The sequence below is a fragment of the Uranotaenia lowii genome, chromosome 1 (assembly GCF_029784155.1).
Source record: "Uranotaenia lowii strain MFRU-FL chromosome 1, ASM2978415v1, whole genome shotgun sequence".
In the NCBI taxonomy this organism is placed as follows: domain Eukaryota; kingdom Metazoa; phylum Arthropoda; class Insecta; order Diptera; family Culicidae; genus Uranotaenia; species Uranotaenia lowii.
The window spans coordinates 118,045,501-118,055,097 of record NC_073691.1 but is presented as its reverse complement, the minus strand read 5'-3'; the positions used below and the strand labels follow the sequence as shown (position 1 = coordinate 118,055,097).

Below are 9,597 nucleotides of genomic sequence, written 5' to 3'. Positions count from 1 at the left end.
CGGTGCAATCGGTTAAGGTCGCTCGATTTAGTCAATAATTAACAAGCCTACACAGATTTGCCTGACGGCATTCGAAGAGTGGCGGTAAATCATCGTAGCAGACCATGAGATGCAGTGTTCGCCATAAAAGCGCTAATCAGTGCTCTGTATCAATCTAACGAATTGTAACTTATAGAAGTATACTTTTTGTCATTTATCAAAGTAAGGTGACATTGGGTATCATTCTGACTTCAATCTGCGCTCCGAAATTGTAACTTAGAATGGTCTCAGTGGAGGATTGCGTAGAAAAATCCAATCACTTTGTATCTCATTTTGCCAACCTATTGTCAGTATTGCGAATCTCACAAAATTTGACAAAAATTCCCCGTAGGAAAAAATTATCTGTTTAGCCCAATTGTATCGTCGCAATTTCCTATTTTTTCTTAAAAGTTAGGTGGCACTTTCCAACTGGGATAGCATTTAATCAAAGGCGATTGATGCGCACTCTAGAATCGACAATGCGAACTGCTGGGAAAATTATCCAAAAAACGAAATCGAATGTCCAGTCAGTATGATCAGTGGTGGTACTATAAGTGACTTTAAGGAGTGTATTCCAAAAATTGCAACACTTTGTTATGTGAATAACTTTCGAATGCATGGATGGAAATTGATGAACTTTTAGCAAAGCTATCTAGTAACGTAATGATTGCATGTGCAAATTTTTGTGACGTTCTGTTTAGTGACTTTACGCGACAAAAGAAGAAATTGATATTTGTTCCGGCAAAATTTTATGTAAAAATCTAGCTTCAGATTTTAAGTAGAAAATCCACTCCATCTTGACTCGGAAAAATTGGTTTTTATAAAGTGTTTATAAATATGAAAATGATTTTCACTTTTTTCATAGTTCTCTTGTTACAAAATTGTTTCTATTTAATTCGTTACAGTTCAAATAGAATTAAAAATCTAGTAGGTGCTAGTAGTATCAACTTCAAATTCCAGCCAAAAACAATGAAAATAATGATCAAATAGCTTCATACTTTAGAACAGGGGTGAGCAATCCGCGGCCCGCGAGACCATTTTGTGCGGCCCGCGAAGCTTTTTTCAAATTTTTATGCCTAACTATTTTCTACAATGGATAGTTAGGAAAATTTCAAATTGTTAACTTTTTCTGGCATTTTAAGCGTTTATCATGTTCTGTTCAAAGCAAAAATGCAATATTGGCATAAAGTTTTTTTATTTTTTTTACTCAGCATACTTTTTCCTTATTAATAAACTCCTTCCACTTTGAGAGCAAAATCCGTTAAAGTGAGTCGGAAGAACAGCCAAAAATCGGAACCTATATATGATCAAAGGAGTTTCGAAGCCCTTTTAGTAAAGTCACTATTTTCATTTCAAGCAAAAATAAAGTTGAATGATAGAAAACATGCTCAGCAGATAATTTTTTTTTTTAATTATTCTATCCAATTCGGCAAAAAGGCTTGTTTTGTTAGCATTCAAATACTGGCAAAAAAATCAAACCAAAAACTTGAGATATAGTTTTTATTTCTGAATATTGACGAAAATTACGAAAATTAAATAATAGAGTCTGGGTGAACGATTTTAGATTGTTTATCAACATGAATCAGCCGGCATCAAAGTTACGCACAAAAATTATTAGTTATTGATAAAACCAAGGTTATTAGATCACAAGGTTCTCTGACTTTGTCAATAAGTAGGCGAGGAAAGCGCGGTGAGTTTCAGTGAGTTTGTTTGTAAACATTGGAAAATTTTTTCCAGCTGAGGGCTTTGTTGGTAAACAAACTCCACGTTCTCCCTAGTAGCCAAATCAAAATGGCTGAATCGGAAGTTTCTCATATCGTTACACCTCCTATATATACATACCTTGGATAAAACAATAGATATCTGAAATTCTGTGATTCTACCCAAAATATCTTTGACGATTATCTGTGATGCTTTTCTTCAGAAATTTGATAGAAGATTTATCACAAACATCGATGAATTGAGTTTTTTCACTTATTATTCGCAATCCACATTACCAAATATAGCCCTAGAAATCCTATCGCAATGATATCTAAATACGATTTAAAATGATAAAAATGTGAATAAAAATTCTAAAATAGAATGTAGTTTTGAAAATAGTTGCTTAAAAATATGTGAAATTGAAATTTTTTCTGTGATTTCGACAACCTTGATCAACATTCAATACAGAACTTCAATTAAGGGTTTTTTAACGTTTGTAGGGGAAAAAACTAGACTTTGAGAACAACTTTAAATTCTGGAAAAAAAATCACACTCTTGATTATCACTGTGGTAAGCTCCAGAAGAGTTTTAAATGGAAATTCTCGCCAGAATTTGTAGTTATGAAAAATTATGTGAAGCTCTGATAATTATCAGAAAAAAAATATTTTAAGTGCGGCCCGCCGGCAAAATTTCAAATTTAAATTGGCTGCTTGGTTCAAAAGGTTGCTCACCCCTGCTTTAGAATCTTAATTGAATTATCTCATTTTAGTATAAAACTTATATTTAAAAATTTAATAGAGCGAAACAAGAATTGATAATGGTGGTACGATATTTCCGAACAACGATACAACAATACTTCAAAAAATAATTTAATATGAAGGTTTCACAATCAGTTTCAAATTGATAACATTCATTTACATACAGTTTTCTCAAATGCTCGATTTTTTTAACATATAGTTTCAAAATGAGAATCAAAAAAAAATTGTGAGACTGATGCTGGTATAAAGAAGCTCAGGAAAAATATTGTAGATAACTAGAAAATTTTATTTTACATTTTCTGCTTTAAAATTCAGTGTTTAATTTATAATTGTTATTTAATTAAATAGTTCATAAAATAATACTTTCTAAACAACCAGATAGCTATACAAATTACGAAAATCTTTCATCTCTTGTTTTCGAGATATCATTGAATAAAGGTAAAAATTCATTAAATGACTTTAATGATAAGATACTTTGTGGACAATATTGCAAAAAATTTAAAACAATATTTCAAAAGTCTTGTTCCTTTGTAACCAGAATATCACAGCAACATCTGAATCCTTGATTAAATGCAAGATAATAGATTTGAAATCAGTTTTTGTTTTTCATGTTGGTTAGTTAGTTTATCTTTTATCAGTGATTGATTTCACTCAGAATTGACTATTTGAAAAACTTTTTAACGTCATATATCCAAAATTTGTGGTAATAGACTAAATCTGACAAATGATTTGAATTCAGGAAATCTTCAAAAATCTTCCAAAATTAGTTATTCGAACATAGGCAACAAAAATGCTGTTCCCTAGTTCCCTTCATATCAACATTTTCTTGCAATGAATACTTTAGATTATTTAATAAAAGGATGTATAAATTGTATAAAAGATGAAACAGAAGAAATTTGTTAAAAGTTTTTCTAGTTTCGAAATACTGTTCATACCTGTCATTAGCTAAATTGAGTGGTGTTTAAGATAGTAGTCGCAGTGGTTTTTGTAATACTGATATACGTACTGCGTAAAAAAACCGTGCAATAAACCCTTTTAATTTCCAAAAACCGTGTAAAAATAAACCGTGCTTATTGCGAAAAACCGTGTAAAAAAGACCATTCCAATTCTGCTGCAAAAGGGTGTCCACGATGAAATTGCCACACTATGAAATTGCTCTAACTTTTTAACCGTTGGGTAGAATTTAATGAAAATTTGGGTGAATTTAGTTCATAGTTCAAAACTCGCGGAAATGAAGTCGAAAGAACGAATTTTATCGAGTGTGATAAAATTTTGCGCATTCATCACGAGACAAGGATCTCTCGCATCGTCCCATCGCTAAAACGTTGGGAATCGCGAATTCCACGGTGTCGCGAGTGATTAAGCGGTTCGAGGAACGATTGACCTTCGATCGGAAGCCCAGAAAAAAAAGGAAAAATATTCCGTACAACACCAAAAATCACAATCGCGTAGTTGGGCCCTTCAACTGAAACCCGAAACACCTTCGTTCGAGATGTGGCTAAGAAGCTGCACCTGGGCTTCGAACGTTCGAGGTACAAAAGGTCCATAATCGCGACGAGAAGCAGAACAAGTCCGCCAAAACCCGTGCCAGGAAGTTGTACGTCAACATGCTGACGAAAGTTGAATGCTGCATCATAGACGACGAAACATATGTGAAGGCCGACTTCAAACAGATCCCCGGCAACTTGTTTTTCACTGCCAAGGATAAGTTTAGCGTTCCGGAGCATGTCCGCACTCAGAAGATGTAAAAATTTTCGAATAAATTCCTGGTTGGCAAGCCATCTGCACGTGCGGGAAGCGCAGTCACCATACGTGACCCAGGACACGATGAACGGACAGGTGTACATGAAAGAGTGCCTCCAGAAGCGGCTGCTTCCTCTCCTGAAGGCCCACAACGTCCCAACAATCTTCTGGTCGGATTTGGCCTCATGTCACTACTCCAAGGACGTGCTGGCGTGGTATGCAGACAATAAGGACAATTTCGTGCCGAAAATGTTCAACCCTCCCATCACTCCGGACCTCCGCCCCAACGAGAAGTACTAGGCGATTATGAAGCAGTACCTTCTTAAACGACCTAAGGTAGTGAAGACAGTCGAGGAACTAAAAAAGTACGGGTTTACAAGCAAAAAACGGTTGATTCACAGGTTGTGCAGATTCTTATGGCAGATCTGAGACCTGCGAACTGGTTCCTGAGACTTGACACAATTGATACCTACACCTGGGACATGGGACTTGAGACCTGAGACCTAAAACTTTCGATATGACACCTAAGACCTGAGACCTGAGACCTGAGACTTGAGACTTTAGAAATAACACCTGAGACTTGAGTCTAGAGACCGAAGATCTGAGACCTGAGACATGAGACCTAAGACATAGAACATTAGACCTGAGACCTGAGACTAGCGACCTGAGACATAAAATATGAGACCTGGGACTGTAGACATGGGACATGAGACCTGAGACCTGAACCTTGAGACTTAAGACATGACATCAGAGACCTGAGACCTGAGACATGATACATGAGACACGAGACATGAGACACGAGACATGAGACATGAGACATTTGACCTGTGACAAGAGATATGAAATATTAGAAATTAGACATGAGACATGAGACCTGAGATTTTAGTAGAAGTGGATTTAAGTAGGTGTAAATGTCATTTAAAAAAGGTCAAAATGTCCCTTTTTCGACTGTTATGAAGTTCATTGATCGCAAAAAATAAAATAAGATGCCAATCCAAAACGCGTATGTTAATTAGTTGCCGTGTTGTAGGGAAGATTAAACGTGAAATTGAAACAAATTAATGATAATTAACGGCACAAATACCACGGGAAATTAGTTGAGCTCCAATTTCAAATTCCGACCCCTATAGTGAAAGAGTTTGACTGCAGCACCCGCCCAGCCTAGAATTGAGTTAAATCAGGTCCCACCGTCTTCCGAGAAATTTTGGCGACAGAACACTAGCGCCAAAATAGGTTTTACAGACTAAGATCCAAGCTCAAATTGTGTAATCTGTTACACACACTACTGCATAAAAATCAAAGCAGCTCGCGTTTACTTTTTTGTTTACATCCCAGTTTTCTTTGTTTACACCACAGCACAGTGGTCAAAGTTGCAAAAAAGAATGTGAATTTTTACAAAGTTGTTTAAATGTGTTGAATATATATGTAACTGGATTGAACACTATGAGCTTGTGGAATGTATGCCAGCAGTTGTTTTAATTTTTGATATGTTTATTTGAAACATTTATTTGCCCCGTAAAAATAAACCATTGATTCTGTACGAGACCCTCGTTTCAAAATTCATTCAATCAAAACTTGGAAGTTTAACAAATTTGAGAAAATGAACTTGGAAATTATTCGAGTAGTTTCTTATTTTACATAAATTTAGTATGAGACATCCTTCCTTGTTTCACAAAGTGACATGGGTTATTCAAAACAATAAATCATCTATTACGTCAAATGTTCAAGTTTAATGAATTACAGTAAAAATGAAACAATTGTAAAAACCTGGGTAACTGGGCAGGACAATCAGGTTGTTTGGCTTGCTTTCCTCCTGGGATCCTATATCGGAAATTCCGTCTGCTGTACAGCTGTAATTCGATTTGGTTTAGATTTGAAACATAAATTTATACACTTTCAACTTGTCAACTTACCAGAGGAATAGAAGATTCCATTTTTCTCGAATTCTGCTAAAATGTGTCGCACTGGCAAACGATCGAGTTCGGTGTTGGCTGATTCCTCGCAAGAACGGGCAGCCAAAATTAATGATCCATATGTCTGATTGGTTCTTCTTGAATTTTTCTTTAGCCGTTCCATCGGATGCCAAGCTGAAATTAAATCCGTTGATAACACATTCCTGAATCTTCTTCTTGCATCCTGATTTGGATTCAGAATCAAATTTCGTTCACTTTTAGTTTGTTAACTTACCGGTGTAGCGAATTTCCTTCAATTTTGATGAATGCTAGGGGAATCCGTTCCGTTGACGAACAATCGGGGTCAGGGTTGACTAGAAACGGCCAGTTGCAACAAAATGTTCCATCAAAAGTGGGAAAGAATAACAATTCACCCATAGTGCAAAATGATTGGCGTGAACTATGTAAACAAAAATATTGTTTGGCAAAAGTGACGTTTATTGTCAATGTATTAGTGAGAGGTGCAATCGTCAAGTGCAAAGCTTGGATCCCATGTCGTTGGATGGCAGCACCATATGCATTGTGTTGTTGTCTCCGAAGATTCGTTCGTGAAATAATATACCCGATCATCTTGATACACCCATAGAAGAGGTAACAGAAATCCAATGCCTTTTTAGCATATCTCTGTGCCGATAATGCTCTGAAATGTGCACTGTGCCGGTATGTTTGAAAAACCGTAACTGGCATAACGACTCGGCTTCCAACCAAAATTATGCATGACCACTACATTCAAGCGAAACAAGAAAAACATGTTATGGGATTTCGTTCCTATTGGATAATCCATCCCAGAAACAAGAAAATAAAAATAATAATCACAGCGCCGTAGGCAGATTCGAACTCAAATCACCAATTAAATCGTCTTGCCAGTCCCACATCTTAATCAGTGTACTATTTGAGCTTCATGCAGGACGAGGGCTATTTGTCATAGGATTTCTGCCACCGATCAATCACAAAAAAAAACGTACGACGGAGGCTTCCCGGCGTTTGGCCTCCTTTCAAGGTATTCCTTTGTCTTGCGATGGAAACGGGAAAGGGAATGGGAGTGAAGGAAACGGGAAACCCATTGAATGAGAAATGTGCTTTGCTTACTGCCTGCTATTACATACACACGCCACATAAAGCTTAGTTCTTTTAGAAATGGGACAGTTACGAATGCTTGTATCTCAAAAATCTTTCGTTTGATCTTAATACTTTCTATGAAGGAAATGAAGGTAATCTTATGATAATTCACAAAACAAATTGGAAAAAATTATTTTTCGTTTTTTTGTTAGAATAAATTTTAATTTATTCTTGGTACCTCCCATCTGCCAGCGCACACTTTTTCCAGTCATGATATTGATCAGTTTTCCAAACTTATACTTCGTCTAATCTGTATTTTAGGTGGCTACATCCTCCTTCTTCAATTTCTGCTACTTTTCGGACCAATACTTCTCTTTTAAAAGAAACTGAGGGCAATTTAGTGGATACAGCTGTTTCGAAATTAACAAATTTGATTATTTTTGAGCCACTTTTTGAGCCTTTTTTACGGAATTTCTGCTGGCAAAATCAAGCAATAACGAAGTAAAACCATCATAAGATTGAACTTAAAGTATAATCGGTTAGTATAGATCGTAGGTTGCGAAGGATACATAAATGATTACTCTTTTTAGGCTTTTAAAAACAGCGAAAACCATAGTCTTCGTTTTGAAAATTGTTGTTTTTTTTCCACAGGAGCAGAATTTTGGCAAATCATTATATTTTATACAAAATCACCAGCAAATACATTCTTTAATATACTCGGAACCTTGCCACAAGCAGACATGGTATTGGATTCAAACGCTGGAATTTGTTTAGAATAGGGTATTTCATAAGTTTTTTCGTTCATCAGAAATTGTCTGTCCCATAGCCTCGAAACCGGCTATACAGCTTACGAGCTGTGGAACTAGCAAAAATTTGTTTTTTGAAATTCGGTTTGAATGACTCATTACCAGGCAACACTTTCAGCTTATCGGAGATTTTTTTTTTTGGAAATTTCACCGATTTACCCAGTTTTTCGCTTATTGAAAATTAAAAATGCTGGTATGAGACTTGACTTCCCTAATGACCCTAAGCCGAAGTTTCCGATCATATGCTTCACTCCAATGCTTGATATGAACTTTGTGGACATTTTTGGCAGTATTTGCATACTTTTCCACCACTCACACATAGTAATTCTTCGAATAATCAACGGTTTTTTTCAGCTATCAATTTGATAATGGTGGATTTTGAATGAAACTGTGCAAAATTATTTTTTCCTTTTTCTCTTGCATCGTAACTATCTCAAAAATGCGTAAATTTTAAATTTTGAAAAAAATAGGTCGGATAGTACTTTTTACAGGCAACAAAATGCTGTCAAAATTTTGAATGTCCGATTACTAGTAAACGAGCTATTGACAAAAGAAAGTGTCCCATTTCTAAAAGAACTAAGCTTTATACACAGCTGCTGAAGCCGGGCAGCTTGGCCGCAGATGGCTGCAACGTTACACGATTTGTCTATGTATCGTGTGACCAACATCTTTTAAATAAGTGGTCGTGAATCTCGTTTTTAAGCTTTTTTTCCTCAGATTTAAGCTTTTTTTGCCTTGAGAGCATAGGAGACGAAAGCTTAAATCTGAGCAAAAAAGCTTAAATCTGTCAAAACGAGGGGAAACAAAGGGGAAATCTGAGAGATGTGCTCCATACGGTTTGTATAGCGTTGCCGCCGTCTGCTTGGCCGGTGTGGTTGTTTGCCGGTGAATTGAAGGAATGTTTTTGTTGTTGCTTTTGCTACATACACACGCACAGCTTAGCCGTGGTTGTTTGCCGGTGGATTGAATTGAAGCAATGTTTTTTTTGTTGCTTTTACTGCATACACACGCACAGCTCGGCCGTGGTTTGCCGGTGCCGGTGGATTGAATTAGAAGGATGTTTTTGTTGTTGCTTTTGCTACATTCACACGCACAGTGCTCGGTTCGCTGGCTGCCTGGTGTTGGCCGGTATTTATTTCCATCCTTCTTCGGCTGATGTCATGCTGAAGCAACTAGCAACGCGACCTACAACGCAACGTTCACACGACTAACCAGCTCTCATTTGATCTCCATAGAAATCGTGCAGACCTGTCATACTGGTCGCTTTGTATAGCGCGACCAATCTGATGCCAATGTGTTTTGTAGCGCGACTAGTAGGAAATCCAATAGGAATATTGATTTTTCTCGATTTGAAGCTGTGATTCCGGGTTTTAAGCACAATAGTACGAAGATCTGTCCGAACTTGTGATAATAAACTAAAAAATATCTTAATCGGCGAGAAAATTTTCATGAATTCTTAGTTCCGGCAAAAAAAACAAGGAATTTTGTCGGTTCAAATTTTGGCATTCTTGCAATCCGGGTCGTGATTTGATGAGTTTTGGATGGCTCCCGAAAGAAAGG

General features: G+C 36.6%; 1 long non-coding RNA gene across 1 annotated transcript; it reads right to left on the bottom strand.

The window, feature by feature from the left end:
- Positions 1-5,989: 5,989 nt before the first annotated feature.
- LOC129739362 (uncharacterized) lies at positions 5,990-6,489 on the bottom strand. Its single transcript, XR_008735836.1, has 3 exons — positions 6,408-6,489; positions 6,134-6,307; positions 5,990-6,070 (listed from the first exon to the last, which is right to left on the bottom strand). It is a non-coding gene; the product is annotated as an uncharacterized LOC129739362 (long non-coding RNA).
- Positions 6,490-9,597: the final 3,108 nt, after the last annotated feature.